This window comes from Salmo trutta, chromosome 4 (genome assembly GCF_901001165.1).
Source record: "Salmo trutta chromosome 4, fSalTru1.1, whole genome shotgun sequence".
Lineage (NCBI taxonomy): Eukaryota > Metazoa > Chordata > Actinopteri > Salmoniformes > Salmonidae > Salmo > Salmo trutta.
This window is the reverse complement of record NC_042960.1, coordinates 39,405,844-39,424,997: the sequence shown is the minus strand read 5'-3', so window position 1 is coordinate 39,424,997 and position 19,154 is coordinate 39,405,844. Positions and strand designations below refer to the sequence as shown.

At 40.7% G+C, this 19,154-nt stretch overlaps 1 protein-coding gene across 3 annotated transcripts in view; it reads right to left on the bottom strand.

Moving 5' to 3' along the window:
- LOC115192340 (zinc finger protein 644) overlaps nt 1-18,655 on the bottom strand; it is a 46,484-nt gene extending 27,829 nt beyond the window's left edge. The window contains exons 1-3 of one of the 3 annotated variants that reach the window (XM_029750726.1): nt 18,107-18,655; nt 17,107-17,246; nt 14,450-14,499 (exon numbers count right to left, since the gene is read on the bottom strand). The gene's annotated coding sequence lies outside the window, so the exon portion shown is untranslated. The remainder of the gene's footprint in view (nt 1-14,449; nt 14,500-17,106; nt 17,247-18,106) is intronic. The other 2 variants (XM_029750724.1, XM_029750725.1) reach the window with 2 other exon arrangements.
- Nucleotides 18,656-19,154: the final 499 nt, after the last annotated feature.

Genomic DNA, 19,154 nt, shown 5'->3' with positions numbered 1-19,154 from the left:
TCACATGAAAGAGAAGTCAGTGTCAAACTTCTCTCCAAACGGAGGACAGGCTCCCCTCTCTCTGCCGAGTGAGCAGACATCAGTACGCTTAAATCTGGAGAAATGTCAAGCGTCGCACACATCAGGATGAAACACCTCTCATTACCTTTCTTTAAAAACATAATATGGATATCTGGCTCCGTAAGTCGTACAGAGTACATGGCAAGCATGGATCAGGCAGAACAGGGTATACCAAGGACCTCTCACTAGCTAGCTACAGTACAAAGCAACCCAAACTCAATTGATTTATCATTATCAATTAAACAGAACATTGTCCTGATTTAAAGTACTTTCGACTTTTAAATATGTGTGTTTTCCGATATATATTCTGCCGTTTTAAAATACTTCCAGCAATGTGTGTGTTCTCCAGCTAAATAATGTGCAATCTAGCAGGGCATTAGAGTGTTGCTACATGGCTACTGTGTTGCAGCTGAGCTAAACTATATGGCTGACCAGAAGTGGGGATGTGGTTCTTAGTCCTAGCTAGGCCCATAACCAATACGCAAATTCTCTGCAACGTCTAACAACATTAATAACAACTGGGCCTGAACTGTACCACTGGCTAGAAGGAAGGGATATAGCTTTCCCATTCCAAAGCAAGCAATAACGTAATTAAATACACCTAGATATAGCCAGGGATACAAGTAAGCAAACAGAAACCTGTCTAATCAAACCAAATGGGTGGTCAGAGACACTGAGCAACTTGAACGCACTGACCCTGACAGCACTGGGATTCCCTCTTGTCATTTCTCAAGGTCCACCTATCTAAGCTGTGCATACACACATATTGAAACACACAGACACACACCTACACCTCCCCCCTAACACACACATACCACCCCCCCCCCCCACCTCACACACACACACACACCGAGAGACAAACACACAAACGTAACATGAATATTCAGTCATGGTTGTCAATTGCACCTTTCCTGCGTGGATCAAGGAGTGGCCTTGCACCAGGGGTCCTACACCAGGACCAGTCATTAACATGGGACTGCCACTCCATCAGCCCAGCCTCCAAATAAATCAAAGGGTCGGCCGGGGAAGAAAAGAGGCTAATATTTCCTCAATAACCCCAGAGAGGCTCCATGGAGAGATGCAAATTGCCTCCCAGGAGACCCCAGGGGGATGTGGAGGAGAAGGGAAGCTGGCTGGGAGGCACCGCACTGGGGAAGCTAATGAGTATAATGGTAAATGTATACAAGGAGAGGTGGAGGAGAGTAGAAGAAAGCCCTCTCTATTCATACCAATTAATATAATCTTATCAATGGAGGTACACCGTGGAGAGGTGGGGTGGGCTGGCGTCTATGGTCTAACCCTTAGCCACTGATCACAGGCGAGGGTTCGACACAGACACACTCCCCACATCCACCTCCTGAGCATGTGTATTATTCAACACAGCCTGTCAGGCCTGGGGGAGGGGGGGGGGGGGGGGTTTAAGGAGATTTTTCTTTTTAACTCCCCTCTCCTCTCCAGATCAAAACAAATCAGATCAAATCAAAGAGGTTCACAAATGTTCCTTTTTTTAAGAGTGAATGATCCCCCATTGTTCTGAGATCTTATCTTTTATAGTACGGGATGTGGCAACGTTACAACTGTACTAAATATCACTGTACGTGGTCTTCTTACACCAGTAATCTGTGCTTTTGAATGTAGATGAATGAATTATATACAGGGGCTTATGGCATCTATTGCTAATACATGATATGACGATATAACTTCATGTATTATTATGCTGCTGTAAGAGTGATCGCATCAGTGTGTACACGTGCAGAAAAAAATACGATCCACAGAATAAGGATTTTGTGAAAAATGATTTGATCTTCCATTCCTTTTATTTATTTCATACGTTTGTTTGTTATTTTCTTCTCACTAACTTTCTCTTTTATTAACCGATGCAGCGGGATTCATTTCAAGTTGACTTTTCAAAGACTCCCACTCTGCTGTTCCCCAGGCAGTGTTTTCATCAACAACATTAGGTTGACACACAATGCACACCTGATCTTGAAGCCCTCAAAATATGTTCATCTCTGACGATTCAGCTTATTAGTTTATTACTATTAAATCACTATCAAAGTCAAACATGAGTGAGTCTTCGAAACTGTAACTTATAGCTTGTTCAAAATATTTTCCTCTCTAACGATTCAGTTTATTACTATCAATCATTAATATCAACCAGTTGAACATGTAAGACGTGCTCCCTTCATCAGTTTCTGTTTACATACTGTATGTCTTTTTATATCTATGCATCTTTACTTCAATAGAGCAAGCTATAAGTAATAAAGTAATAAAATTTACAAAATTGTCAATTACCTCAAGTTATCAGATAACTGAGTACTGGTATTAACTAACATTAATCAATGATTGTTATACTCACATGGGCGTACTAGTCAGATTTGTATCATGAGAGGTATATTACTGTAACCTGATCACATGTATGTGGACCTCTTCCAATACCAACAGAGACCAACAGATGGCCCTGATGCAGCCTTCCTGTCCTGTACACACCGGTGGACTGGACACAACACTTCACCGGCAGAGACTCCACACACTATGAAACACTAGAAGACTGAACTGTGAGTAAGCAAGGTACTGTGTACTTCATTCTATATAAGCGATAAAGAATAACTGTACCAATGGAGAAAAAAAACATATTTTTACTCCTATCTTCATACTATCACACATGTAGTCCAAAGATCTGAGTAGGATGCTGTCATTTACCAGATAACAGTCCTTCAATGCAATTTTATTAGAATGTATAATAGAACCTCCCTGCATTCAGAATAATGAGGTTTCCAGCAGTTTAGTACAGCAGCATTAGTTTGGGCAGCTGACTGTGTGGATGTCTTAAGAAGTGAATACTCAAATCAGAATAGGACTTAGTTTAAGGGAGCATTTGCACTGCCCTAAAAAGGGCAAAAAATCCTTCAAAAACATAATATGAAATAAAGTCCCTGATCAATCCTTTTGAAGGTCATTTATAAATATAGATGAAAAGAACGTGTCCAGAAGGAGCTGATTGGACGAGGATTTGTCTCCCTGAGATGGTTGAGAGGAGAGAAAGGAAGGTTAATCACGATGAAACTACCCATAGGTATAACGGTAGGCTTAGAATGGCATCCTTCATTCAGTGTACCCATATAAACCTTAGCATCAGCATAATTGTAGCTAACCTGTGTACCCCTACACTCAAATCTCTAAAATATCACATCAAACTAAAGAATAAATGGTCAATTTAATGAGGAGGACCACAACCTTGATAGATATCACAGAACAGTCCAGCTGCCTTGTTACTAATGTAGTGGCAAACTTCTGCCTTCATCCTTTCAATCAATACAGACAGAGGATTTACATTTTTGGTTAATTGGCGCTCAATGAGTGAATAGCTTCTACATCAATAGAATATTCTTGCGGCCTTGGTCGTATCGATCCTGGAATCTTCCCAAGCATTTACAAACATGTATTTTCCAACTGGGCCTTCTTGTCTGTGGTCTAGCATGTGGTTACGTTTGGATTACATTTTGTGGTCACATCATTTTGTGGATTATATTATTGCTACAGAATGGAAATACAAATCATTGAAAAATCACTAAATGTACCTGTAAATATTATGTGCATTCAACATACTGTAGATGTATCTATTTCAGTCATAAGTAAAACATTGTATACAGTTAACATCTTAGAAAGAGTTTAATTTAGTATGGAACACAAGGAAGTTTCAATCAGTTTTCTCTGAAATATTGAGATGAAACAAAATGGATCGTCTTGTAAGGACTGCCTTCACTGTTGTCAGACAAATACCTGTCTTAAAATGATAGACTGCAATGACAAATCAAAAATAGTAATGAATCACTTATTATAAGGTGCTTTCTATAATGGTTGCTTATTGCTATGGGCCATTGTTCATCTAGGCTTGTAATTCAACTCCTCTGAATAAGGGGTTCAAGCATTAGTGATCATAGTGTGCCCCTTAGTGGTGGGAACGCTCTGTAACCTGACAGAGCTGTTGGAGGAGAACAGACAGAGAGGCTGGACATGTAGAAACACTTCAACATGCCTGTGTTACTGGAGTGACCAGTGAGGTTAGGGGTCAAAACCCCAGCAGACCTTCAAGGGGCCAGGGCCCTCTCTCTACACATGATGCACTATATAGTCCCGGTAAGGGACCAACAGGGAACATAGTGAGTGTCATGAGGACATCACGTTACCTGGGATACAGATCAAACATGCCATAAAATAAAATATAATATTAATTTCAATATTACTAGATCACACACAGAGCCTTCAGAAAGTATTCATACCCCTTGACTTATTCCACATTTTGTTGCGATACAGCCTGAATTTAAAATGGATTAACCTTTTACTGCAGCGTGCTAAATCAGGGTATCACAGAGTGTTGCTTGGTAGTCTTTAACAAATCTATTTTGAAACAAAAGTATACACCTCACACACATATGGTTATGGGCTTAAAAAAAGAAGACACCTGTACCATGTCAGATATAGAGATGAAATGTATTCAATTTTGAGTTTGCATCCCAATATTACACTTTATAACCATTACAGAAGACTGAAATAAAACAAAACCATTTGACATAGAAACACCGGAATTTCGGCAGGTTTTTTATAAATAATGTTTACTAATTTTGAAACAATGAAAAATATTTGAACATCCCACCACTAGAGAGCGATTTGGTAATTTGACTCCAGGAAATGGATATATATAGATTTTTTTTCTCTCACCCATTTATAAACAATACCAAAATGACAAAGTGAGAAAACATGTTTTTAGAAATCTTTGCAAATTGATTGAAACTGAAATACCTAATTTACATAAGTATTCACACCCTGAGTCAATACATGTTAGAATCACTTTTGGCAGTGATTAAAGCTGTGAGTCTCTGGGTAAGAGCGTTGCACACCTGGATTGTACAATATTTTCCCATTATTCTTTTCAAAATTCTGAAGGTCTGTCAAATTGGCTGTTGATCATTGCAAGACAACCATTTTCTGTTTTTGCCATAGATTTTCAAGCCGATTTACGTCAAAACTGTAACTAGGCCACTCAGGAACATTCAATGTCATCTTGGTAAGCAACTCCAGTGTATATTTGGCCTTGTGTTCTAGGTTATTGTTCTACTGAAAGGTGAATTTGTCTCCAAGTGTCTGTTGGAAAGCAGACTGAACCAGGTTTTCCTTTAGGATTTTGCCTGTGCTTAGCTCTATTCCATTTATTTTTATCCTAAAAAAACTCCCTTGTCACGACTTCTTCCGAAGTCGATGCCCCTCCTTGCTCGGGTGGTGTTCGGCGGTCGACGTCATCGGCCTTCTAGCCATCATTGATCAGTTCTCATTTTCCATTGGTCTTGTCTTGTTTTCCTACACACCTGTTTCCAATCCCATTAATTACATGTTGTGTATTTAACCCTCTGTTTCCCCTCATGTCTTCAAAGGAGGGGACACTCTTGACCCAAATTGCTACAGACCTATATCTATCCTACCCTGCCTTTCTAAGGTCTTCGAAAGCCAAGTCAACAAACAGATTACCGACCATTTCGAATCCCACCGCACCTTCTCCGCTATGCAATCTGGTTTCAGAGCTGGTCATGGGTGCACCTCAGCCACGCTCAACGTCCTAAACGATATCGTAACCGCCATCGATAAGAAACAATACTGTGCTGCCATATTCATTGACCTGGCCAAAGCTTTCGACTCTGTCAATCACCACATCCTCATCGGCAGGCTCAATAGCCTTGGTTTCTCAAATGATTGCCTCGCCTGGTTCACCAACTACTTCTCTGGTAGAGTCCAGTGTCAAATCGGAGGGCCTGTTGTCCAGACCTCTGGCAGTCTCTATGGGGATGCCACAGGGTTCAATTCTTGGGCCAACTCTTTTCTCTGTATATATCAATGATGTCGCTCTTGCTGCTGGTGAGTCTCTGATCCACCTCTACGCAGACGACACCATTCTGTATACTTCTGGCCCTTCTTTGGAGACTGTGTTAACAACCCTCCAGACGAGCTTCAATGCCATACAACTCTCCTTCCGTGGCCTCCAATTGCTCCTAAATACAAGTAAAACTAAATGCATGCTCTTCAACCGATCGCTGCCTGCACCTGCCCGCCTGTCCAGCATCACTACTCTGGACGGTTCTGACTTAGAATAGTTGGACAACTACAAATACCTAGGTGTCTGGTTAGACTGTAAACTCTCCTTCCAGACTCACATCAAACATCTCAAATCCAAAGTTAAATCTAGAATTGGCTTCCTATTTCGCAACAAAGCATCCTTCACTCATGCTGCCAAACATACCCTTGTAAAACTGACCATCCTACCGATCCTCGACTTCGGCGATGTCATTTACAAAATAACCTCCAGTGCCATCCGTTTTGTCACCAAAGCCCCATATAGTACCCACCATTGCGACCTGTACTCTCTCGTTGGCTGGCCTTCTCTTCATAATCGTCGCCAAACCCACTGGCTCCAGGTCATCTACAAGACCCTGCTAGGTAAAGTCCCCCCTTATCTCCGCTCACTGGTCACCATAGCAGCACACACCTGTGGCACGCGCTCCAGCAGGTATATCTCTCTGGTCACCCCCAAAGCCAATTCCTCCTTTGGCCGTCTTTCGTTCCAGTTCTCTGCTGCCAATGACTGGAACGAACTACAAAAATCTCTGAAACTAGAAACACTTATCTCCCTCACTAGCTTTAAGCACCAGCTGACAGAGCAGCTCACAGATCACTGCACCTGTACATAGCCCATCTATAATTTAGCCCAAAAAACTACCTCTTCCCCTACTGTATTTATTTATTTTATTTATTTTGCTCCTTTGCACCCCATTATTTATATTTCTACTTTGCACTTTCTTCTACTACAAATCTACCATTCCAGTGTTTTTACTTGCTATATTGTATTTACTTTGCCACCATGGCCTTTTTTTGCCTTTACCTCCCTTATCTCACCTCATTTGCTCACATTGTATATAGACTTATTTTTCTACTGTATTATTGACTGTATGTTTGTTTTACTCCATGTGTAACTCTGTGTTGTTGTATGTTGTCGAACTGCTTTGCTTTATCTTGGCCAGGTCGCAATTGTAAATGAGAACTTGTTCTCAACTTGCCTACCTGGTTAAATAAAGGTGAAATGAAATAAAATCAATTTTTGAAATGTCCTTGTCGGTGATTGTTTTTGTTATGTTATGTGTGTTTTGTATCGGTGTGCGACGGGAATTATGTTACCCATGTTATTTTGTATTTTGGTTGTGGAGTTTGTTTTTTAAATTAAATACTCCAGAATAACCTATTTGGTTTCTCCTGCGCCTGACTTCCCTGCCACCAACATACACGATTATGACATCCCTACTCCTTGCCAATGACAAGCATACCCATAACATGATGCAGGCACCACCATACTTGTTGTGTTGGATTTGCCACAAACATAACACTTTGTATTCAGGACATAAAGTTAATTTATTTCCCAAATGTTTTGCAGTTTCACTTTAGTGCCTTATTGCAAACATGACACATGTTTTGGAATATTTTTATTCTGTACACGCTTCCTTCTTTTCACTCTCTCATTTAGGTTAGTATTGTGGAGTAACTACAATGTTGTTGATCCATCCTTAGTTTACTCCTATCACAGCCGTTAAACTTTGTAACTGTTTTAAATCCCTGAGTGGTTCCCTTCCTCTCTGGCAACTGAGTTAGGAAGGACACCTGTATCTTTGTAGTGACTGGGTGTATTGATACACCATCCAAAGTGTAATTAATAACATCACCATGCTCAAAGGGATATTCAATGTCTGCTTTTTGTTTTTTGCCATTGGAAAACCTCCCTGGTCTTTGTGTGAATCTGTGTTCAATATTCACTGCCTGATTGAGGGACCTTAAAGATAATTGTATTTGTGGGGTACAGAGATGAGGTAGTCAGTCATTCAACAATCATGTTGAACACTATTATTGCACACAGAGTTAGTCCATGCAACTTATTGTGTGACTTTTTAAGCAGGTTTTTACTCCTGAATTTATTAAGGCTTGCCATAGACTCGAGACATTGAGACATTTCATCTTCTCATTTTTAATTAGTTTGTAAACATTTCTAAAAACATAATTCCACTTTGACATTATGGGGTATTATTGTGTGTAGGCCTTTTTTTTCTTCAATTTAATAAATGTTAAATTCAGGCTGTAATAAATCTAATGACACCCAGCTATATTATAAGAACTGTTCATACATCTGAGCTACAGCTTCAGGTATTATTGCAGTATGTTTGGAGAGATAGAACTGAGATTCTTCAAAGTAGCCACCCTTTGCCTTGATGACAGATTTGCACACTTGGCATTCTATCAACCAGCTTCACCTGGAATGCTTTTCCAACAGTCTTGAAGGAGTTCCTACATATGCTGAGCACATGTTGGCTGCTTTTCCTTCACTCTGCGGTCCAACTCATCCCAACCCATCTCAATTGGGTTGAGGTCGGGTGATTGTGGAGGCCAGATCATCTGATGTAGCACTCCATCGCTCTCCTTCTTAATCAAATAGCCCTTACACAGCCTGGGGGTGTGTTGGCTCATTGTCCTGTTGAAAAACAAATGATAGTCCTGCTATGCGCAAACCAGATAGGATGGTGTATCGCTGCAGAATGCTGTGTTTGTTTATAGTTTGTCTGTCTTACATATTTTCACATAGAAATAAAGATGTGGAACGATATGCACGCTGCGCTTTGGTCTCTTTCATACGACATCCGTGACACCACTAAGCGCAAACCAGATGGGATGGCGTATCGCTGCAGAATGCTGTGGTAGCCATGCTGGTTAAGTGTGCATTGAATCCTAAATAAATCACAGACAGTGTCACCAGCAAAGTACCCCCACACCATCACACCTCCTCCTCCATGCTTCACGGTGGGAACCAAACATGCGGAGATCATCCGTTCACCTACTCTGCCTCTCACAAAGACACGGCGGTTGGAACCAAAAATCTCAAATTTGGACTCATCAGACCAAAGGATAGATTTCCACCAGTCTAATGTCTATTGCTCGTGTTTCTTGGACCAAGCAAATATCTTCTTATTATTGGTGTCCTTTAGTAATGGTTTCTTTGCAACAATTCGACCATAAAAGCCTAATTCACGCAATCCCCTCTGAACAGTTGATTTTGAGATGTGTCTGTTACTTGAACTCTGTGAAGCATTTATTGGGGCTGCAATTTTTGAGGCTGGTAACTCTAATGAACTTATCCTCTGCAGCAGGCAGTCCTCACGAGAGCCAGTTTTATCACAGCACTTGATGGTTTTTGCGACTGCACTTGAAGAAACTTTCACAGTTCTTAACATTTTCCGGATTGACTGACCATGTCTTAAAGTAATGATGGACTGTCATTTATCTTCACTTATTTGAGCTGTTCTTGCCATAATATGGACTTGGTCTTTTACCAAAACGGCTATCTTCTGTATACCAACCCTACCTTGTCACAACACAACTGACTGGCTGAAACGCATTAAGAAGGAAATAAATTCCACAATTAACTTTTAACAAGGCACAACTGTTAATATAAATGCATTCCAGGTGACTACCTCATGAAGCTGGTTGAGAGAATGCCAAGAGTGTGCAAAGCTGTCATCAAGGCAAAGGGTAGTAATTGAGGAATCTTGGTTTAACACTTTTTTGGTTACTACATGATTCTATATTTGTTATTTCATAGTTTTGATGTCTTCACTATTATTCTATAATGTAGAAAAGAGTAAAAATAAAGAAAAACCCTGGAATAAGTAGGTGTGTCCAAACATTTGACTGGTACTGTACATTTTACTAATGGGCAATTCCATGCCAGCAGGAGCAGAAAATATTTATGGTATCTCAGATTGTTCAGGCAATTCTCACATTGAAACTTCATTGGGAGGAAGTATGATTGACATGCTTTTTACATTAGTATCACAATCTATTTTATAGAAAATTATGATGACAATCATGGACGGTAGATAGCTGAGCGGTTAAAGAGGCCAGACGGAAATCGGAAGGTTGCAAGATCAAATCCCGGATCTGGCGGGAAGTGAGCTGGCAACCTGAGGGTTGCTGGTATCAAATCCTAGATGCCAGTGCCTGACGTTGTGCCCTTGAGCAAGGACCTTAACCCCCCCACAACAACAACTCCCCGGGCATCCAGTGTGGCAGCACCACTCCAAAAACCTGTATATGTATGTGTCATTCAGAGAGGTTGAGTTAAGAGCGGAAGTCAAATTGTGATTGGACCTTGTGTGCAATTGACTAATAAAAGTTATTTTGATGTTCATCATGATGAAAGTGGCCATTTTAGGCCCTTTTTAGACCTATACATGCCTCCTGTGGTACCTTATGAATCGTGAACCGTAGATGATACAAACAACATCTTGTTGTCATTATAGTGTGCTCTCAGTGGTGTCATGCACCCATTCATTTAGAGGGGGTATGAAGTACATTAGGATGGAAGGGGGTGGTGTGCCCCCTTCTGGAAGTTGGAGAATTTTGCATTGTTCAAACACCTGAAACAGCTTATTCCTGCAATCTAAACCCATAATCATTATCCCTAATTCTATGAACAAAATATGTATATTTTTCTACATAGGTATTCTTAGCTAAGATAGATAAACAAGCTACTCTAACTTGATTGATAGTCTGAAATGGCTTGGTAGCTAGTGATGAGGTTGGAAGATTGGGAACCTATCTAGCTAAAGTCAACTTCATAAAATTGATTGGTGGTTGGTATTACAGAGAAACAATCCACACATGTTTTATTTATTCATCAAGAAGGAATCAATAGGCTACACAGCTTGATCAAATTAATTTACCAACTTACCTCCGGCAGCTAAAATACATTACTGGCAGCTAAAATCAAATCAAATGCTGTGTACGTCACTATACGCTGTGTGTATTCTCTTTCGCCACCGACGATACTGCACACACTAGAGTAGCCTTGTCCGGTCAGTGTGCCAGGGGGCATGTGCCTGTGTCCCCCTGTGGGCATGACACCACTGTCTGCTCTAACATGTGGAGTATGTCTAGATTCTGAAATACACATTTTCACATTAATTTATTCAACGTTAAAAATATTAATATGAATATCTCAAACCAGCCCTTTTACATTGTGTTCATTTTAAGACATATTGCTTGGAACAATAAAAAAAAGTAAAATAAAATAGTAAAAATAAATAAAAAAGTTCTGGGACACTGTAAAGTCCATGGAGAATAAGAGCACCTACTCCCAGCTGCCCACTGAGGTTAGGAAACACTGTCACCACCGATAAATCCACTATAATTGAACATTTCAATTAGCATTTTTCTATGGCTGGCCATGCTTTCCACCTGACTACCCCTACCCCGATCAACAGCCCTCCACCCCCCACAGTAACTCGCCCACGCCTCCCCTATTTCTCCTTCACCCAAATCCAGATAGCTGATGTTCTGAAAGAGCTGCAAAATTTGGACCCATACAAATCAACCGGGCTAGACAATCTGGACCCTCTCTTTCTAAAATGATTTGCCGAAATTGTTGCAACCCCTATTACTAGCCTGTTCAACCTCTCTTTCGTATCGTCTGAGATTCCCATAGATTGGAAAGCTGCCGCGGTCATCCCCCTCTTCAAAGGGGGTGACACTCTAGAAGCAAGGTGCTACAGACCTATATCTATCCTACCCTGCCTTTCTAAGGTCTTCGAAAGCAAAGTTAACCAACCATTTCGAATCCCATTGTACCTTCTCCGCTATGCAATCTGGTTTCAGTGCTGGTCATGTGTGCACCTCAGCCACGCTCAAGGTCCTAAACGATATCAAAACCGCCATCGATAATAGACATTACTGTGCAGCCGTATTCATCGACCTGGCTAAGGCTTTCGACTCTGTCAATCACAACATTCTTATTGGCAGACTCAACAGCCTTGGTTTCTCAAATGATTGCCTCGCCTGGTTCACCAACTACTTCTCTGATAGAGTTCAGTGTGTCAAATCAGAGGGCCTGTTGTCCGGACCTCTGGCAGTCTCTATGGGGGTGCCACATGGTTCAATTCTCAGGCCGACTCTCTTCTCTGTATACATCAATGATGTCGCTCTTGCTGCTGGTGATTCTTTGATCCACCTCTATGCAGACGACACCATTCTGTATACCTCTGGCCCTTCTTTGGAGACTGTGTTAACTAACCTCCAGACGAGCTTCAATGCCATACAACTCTCCTTCCGTGGCCTCCCAACTGCTCTTAAATGCAAGTAAAACTAAATGCATGCTCTTCAACCGATCGCTGCCCGCACCCGCCCGTCCAGCATCACTACTCTGCACGGTTCTGACTTAGAATATGTGGACAACTACAAATACCTAGGTGTCTGGTTAGACTGTAAACTCTCCTTCCAGACTCACATTAAGCATCTCCAATCCAAAATTAAATCTAGAATCGGCTTCCTATTTCGCAACAAAGCATCCTTCACTCATGCCGCCAAACATACCCTCGTAAAACTGACCATCCTACCGATCCTCGACTTCGGCGATGTCATTTACAAAATAGCCTCCAACACTCAACTCAACAAACTGGATGCAGTCTATCACAGTGCCATCCGTTTTGTCACCAAAACCCCATATACTACCTACCACTGCGACCTGTACACTCTTGTTGGCTGGCCCTCGCTTCATACTCGTCGCCAAACCCACTGGCTCCAGATCATCTACAAGTCTCTGCTAGGTAAAGCCCCGCCTTATCTCAGCTCACTGGTCACCATAGCAGCACCCACCCGTAGCACGCGCTCCAGCAGGTATATCTCACTGGTCACCCCCAAAGCTAATTCTTCCTTTGGCCGCCTCTCCTTCCAGTTCTCTGCTGCCAATGACTGGAACGAACTGCTAAAAAGCACTAAAACTAGAGACTCTTATCTCCCTTACAAGCTTTAAGCACCAGCTGTCAGAGCAGCTCACAGATCACTGAACCTGTACATAGCCCATCTTGAAATAGCCCATCCAACTACCTCATCCCTATACTGTATTTATTTTTTTATCTTGCTCCTTTGCACCCCAGTATCTCTACTTGCACATTCATCTTCTGCACATTCTACCATTCCAGTGTTTAATTGCTATATTGTAATTACTTCGTCACCATGGCCTATTTGTTTCCTTACCTCCCTTATCCTACCTCATTTGCACATGCTGTATATAGACTTTCTTTACTGTATTATTGATTGTATGTTTGTTTCTTCCATGTGTAACTCTGTGTTGTTGTATGTGTCGAACTGCTTTGCTTTATCTTGGCCAGGTCGCAGATGCAAATGAGAACTTGTTCTCAACTAGCCTACTTGGTTAAATAAAGGTGAAATATATATATATTTTTTTTAAATAGTCTACAAGTACATACAATTTCCAGAGTGGGCTCTCTTCTAATTCTGAAGTTCTGACGATACATTTTATGAGCACTACCAACACAGTGAATGGTAAATGGTTTCAAAGGGAACTTGCTCTACTGGTGATTTTCTGAATGTGCAATCCTAAAGGATGGCTGTGATTGGTTAAATGACCTATAATGTACATTTCTATGTATACAATGGGTCATTTAGTTATAAGTACCACTGAGCCCACTCTGGAAATGTTATGTGTTTAAATAGTATATTGTTCCAAACAATATGTGTAAAAATAAGCTAAATCAAAAAAAGGTTGTTTTGATATATTCATATTCATATTTGTAATGTTTAAAAAATGTATGCGAAAATGTGTATTTCAGAATCCGGACATACTCCACGTTATAGCACACTATAAGGAGTATATTGACTGTCACACCCTAGCTGTTTCACCTGTCCTTGTGATTGTGTGTGTGTGTGTGTGTGTGTGTGTGTGTGTGTGTGTGTGTGTGTGTGTGTGTGTGTGTGTGTGTGTGTGTGTGTGTGTGTGTGTGTGTGTGTGTCCAAGTCAACCAGCGTGTTTTTCCGTACTCCTGCTTCTATTTTCTTTTTGCTAGTCCTCCCGGTTTTGACCCTTGCCTGTTTTCTGGACTCCGTACCCGCCTGCCTGACCATTCTGCCTGCCCTGACCTCGAGCGTGCCTGTCTCTCTGTACCTCTTGGACTCGAAACTGGTTTTTACCTTTTACCTGTCCACGGCCATTCTCTTGCCTACCCCTTTTGGATTGATTAATAAATATCAAAGACTCAAACAATGTGCCTCCCGTGTCTGCATCTGGGTCTCGCCTTGTGTCCTTATAATTGACACCAAGATGTTGTCTGTATCATATACGGTTCACGGATCATAAGATCTTACAGGAGGCACGTATAGGTCTAAAATGGCCCCTTTCATCAAGATTTTCTCAAAAATGGTTTGTGATACAAATGTAAAAAGCATTGTGGAATACCTTAATGCTTATGGTTTACTAATAGATGATTCCAAAGCAGTCATTACTTACCAGTCTATTACAAACCATTGGTTCCACCCTACGGTCTTCTGAAAACCCACCTGTAATAAAGAAATAAACATTTTCTTTATGTATTCATACACTAATATAACACAGTATCATAACTTGCCTGATAAAAGTGATACAGAAATGTTCCCTTAATGGCAATGGTCAATGGCAGTGTTGGCTACTTAAGTAGCTTCAATAGGATATTTCCTATAGATTCAATGTTTTGTACTAAGAAAATATTGTCAATGTGTGCCACATCATTCAATCCTTCTGCCCTTATTTCCTTTTGTCACTAATTTGTTCTATATGTAATGTCCTTAGTACTATATCCTTCCTAAAGATTACTCAAATCGTATCTCTCTCTGCAGCTGCTAAATCAGGGCAGTGTACTCCCATTAAAGTAGTCCCTGCCCTCTTCATTTATAGCAGTATGTGCGCCTACTGACTCAGCTTGTGTTCCAAATGGCACCCTATTCCATATATAGTGCACTACTTTTGACCATAACCCTATGGGCCCTGGCTAAGAATAGTGCACTATATAGAGAATAGCACGCCATTTGTGTTGCTGCCTCTGTAAACATGACTGTTTTGCTATGCCGTGCATTCTGGGAATTCTGGCGGCTTGGTTAAAATATTTGACCTTGTCAAGTAATATATAATCAATTTGCAGTTAACTTGCCTAGTCAATCTAATATATCGAGTCAAACTGTGAAATCAGTTTACAAGGAATTTGCTGTGTGTGTTTTAAGCCAGAATGTAGATCAAGTTTCATATAAAGTAAATATAATTTGATTAATGTCATAATCATAGCTTATTCTAATATGTTATAAATGCTTTGGCATTTGCATGTATTTCAGGTATAGTGTAACTGGGGTAAGTTACTCCCATACCTACCTAACTGAAAGGTGTTATTAATGTGGGCCTAATTCATTATATCCTAGCAGATGCTGTGGCAGATGCCCTTCAAAGTGCAAAGATGTCAGTGTCTTTAAAGTAGGCTACTGCAGGAATCTGTTTCTAGAAAATCTGTGTCAATAAACAATGGTTTAGTTAACAGCAGGGCATTCAGAGACATGCTCCTCACATGATGCATATCAGATATTGGAATGTAATGGACACAGTGGAGCAAAGTGACATGTATAGGACTACATGCAAATAGGACTTGATTTCTATGATATTCTATAATTAGTATTCAAGGAATGGTAGCGGAACAAAATAATGTTTTAGAATATAACTTTAAAGTGGAACTGACAGCGTTTTCACTACTCTGCAGGTATGAAACAAACAGACAATCATAATATTAGTCCAAGATATCAAATCCCCAGTTTATGCTACAACATCAACTTCATAAGAGGTTTTAAAAATAGGTTCTATTTGACAAAAGATTCCATGATGTACAGTAAGGCATTGTTGGCTGAATAAATGGATGCAGTTCAATGCATGATTAATATAAGTAGTCCAACAAAAATTGCTATGAGGTTGTAAATCACAGTTGGCCTGGTACATCGTTTGCTGCTTCCACCCATTCGGGACGCAATGTAACTAAGTCTGGGAATGTCAATGCAATCAAACTAGTAAGGGCAATGATCACAAGTCAGTCATAATGTGGCTAATAGGCTAGCGTATCTGTTTATTTAACAAGCTAAAAATACGGAACCTAACGTTAGCTAACTAGCTAGCTAGCTGCTGGGAGGATGTCATGTCATTGGAGGAGTGGATGAGTGAGAGACTTATTCCCTCATATAGTTTCAGTGGCTACAGCTAGAGATACAGGTGTCATTTGGTTAGCTGGCAAGAAATTTGAATCGCTATGCTAGCTAGCTAGCTAGATATGCTGAACTTGAACGACTGTTATCCAGTTAGTATATCTCTTGCGTTCGTAAATTCACTCCGGCTATCTACTCTGATTTCAGAGTACTCTCGTCTTGAGTGTGCCAGAGCGCAGAATAACTGCTGAATTTATGAACGCTCAACACCCGCTGAATATGACTGGTGTCAGTAAACGTCAGCAAAAAAAGTAATTAAATTCTTCCCTGCAGCACAGTTAGTCACTAACGCTCTAGATAACATGTAAACGGTCTAACCAGCTCTGCTAGGGCGAGTAAAATGGTCAGAGTGAGGTGTTCTCTCATTTGTGTCTGGAAGTCGCCAGCAAGCTAACCACCTTTAGCCAGTTAGCTTGGGTGATTGACTGCCGTTGTGAGGAACACTCCGATCAACCCTACTCCTCCGGCCTAAGCATCCAGTGTCAATAGTGCAGTGTGCGCTCGGAAAGCAAAACGCTCTCAATTTACCAAGACAATCTGACAACGCTCTGAATTTACGAGCACAGAGCCCACTCTAACACACTGGAGGCAATTTACGAGCGCACCCATAGTTGTCAATCAAATGTATTTGGTATCGATCAAATGGGCAGGCAGGCAAATTCCCATTCAGTTGTCAAAACGTGGGTTGGGATAAGCATGCATTGGCAGGCAAGCTGCAGAAAGACACTATTCCCGATTGTTTATAAGTGCATTTTTGACGGCCAACTAGCTGAAAAAGTTTCAGAGGGTTTATCTAATGTTCCCTCGTTAGAGTTTAGCTCATCTCACTCTCATTAGTATTAGTTGTTGATCTTGTTGTTGTTGATGTGCATTACTGAGGGAGAGAGAGCCTACCTTTTCATGGTTGTTTGATCAATATGTTTCCAAATGTGAGAAGACTCCAGTGCTACATATTTGCAGAAATCCATTCTGGTTCATTTTGTGGCTTTTGGCGAATGCATTCTGAAGATCTAAAGTTACGCTGTTGCAATTGTCTGTAAACAAACACACAGTCCAGTTCAAAGTGAATTATGGCAGGCCAGTATGGCAAATGGATTATTTGCATAAAGGTCTACTACTAGCTCTGATTGGCTATGGCTCACTGGTCTGGGTAGACTCTGGTACTGGACAAGACAGGTGTTTTTATTAGGTTTTATTTACTGCAGTGTCTATTAATTGTCCAAATGCACTCTACTCTATTTCCCACTCTATATTGCTATAGAATTTTCACAAATGCCTTTACTTCATTCCCAAACATTTTATGAATTTATGGAAATGTGAAAATGGCTACATACCCATTGAGTAGACTACAGAAACAAGAACGAATGTATTGTAACGACCCTGGGCTGTTCATTACAGTATTGAGTAAAACAAAACAAAAAACTTTTGGAATGGTGCTTAACTACTGTAACGGGTGGCAGGTAGCCTAGTGGTTAGAGCGTTGGGCCAGTAACCGAAGAATTGATGGATTAAATCCCCGAGTTGACATGGTCAAAATCTGTCGTTCTGCCCCTGAACAAGGCAGTTAACCCACTGTTCCCCGGTAGGCCGTCATTGTAAATAAGAATTTACGAATTTCTTGTTAATAAAGGTTCAATTAAAAAAACTTTGAAAAAAACTACAATACAGTAGTGTGAATGGCAGTCAAACCCATCAGATACTGTCCATTATGAATGTCGAGCTCAGTGTCTTGCGTTAAATCATCTCTATGCCAGTATGGTGCCAGTGTGTCCCCGCTATGTTCCCTGCCCAATAAAACCAAGCGCTACCACGAACCTATCAACATGACAACACCCGATACGTCAATATACTAATCCATTTCCTATAGACGTGTGTATAGAAGCATGAGACCTACCTTCCCAATGCAGAAAACAATAACAATTGGAACGTTTGTCATTACACTTGACATTACGTTTTTCGTCCTCCATCCACTACACTGTCGCCATTTTGCTTAAAATTCTGCAGGTTAAACTATAATCTGAGAGGTATTTTCGCAGCGGAGAGAATTTTTTTTTATGTCAGTTGAATAGCACAGCGCATGGGACTTCTCTCTCGTTGATACTGCAAAATGCCATGAATATGTCATAGAATCTGTATTTTATTCCACTCCTGCTCAATTTAATTATGGCAATGATCTCAACAAAACGAACCTTCCCCTATTCAAAATATGGATCATCCCAGACCCAGATCACTGTAGAAAAGTCGTTGGGTTAAATTGAGCTTGAAAGATGGTTAAACTGTGGGATGTAATAGAGTGATACAGTTAACCAACACACACCGTCAAATATTACCATAACACAGTAGAACATTACATTGTAGCCTGACACCATCAAAGGTTACATATTACTGTACATAGATTTCACTCAACATCGTATTGGACAGGTAGCCTCTTACAAACCATCCTGATCTCGCGAGTTTACATTCTATTTGGACAGAATGTAAGCTTACGTTCTATTGTGGGCACGAACTATCTTGATCTCGCGATGGTTCGTACGAGGCTATTGGACAGGTGGGAGTGGGTGGAAAGGACATAATAGCGAAGGTACATAAAGACATGACGTACTCGTTTGAGCACTACCCACAAGAGGTTTCTTTTTTTAATTGCAGCTGTCTTGTGGCTAGAATTGGGATCATTCACACTGATGGAGATTTCCAGTCTTTTCGGTGAACCACATCATTTGGCTCCGTTCACGTAAAAGAACCGCATCGTTTGCAGCAGTACTGTAATCACTTTACAGTAATACTTAAGTATTTTGGGGGGATATATGTACTTTTCTATTTATATTTTTGACAACTTTTACTTTTACTTCACTACATTCCTAAAGAAAATAATATACTTTTTACTCCATACATTTTCCCTGACACCCAAAAGTATTTGTTACATTTTGAATGCTTAGCAGGAC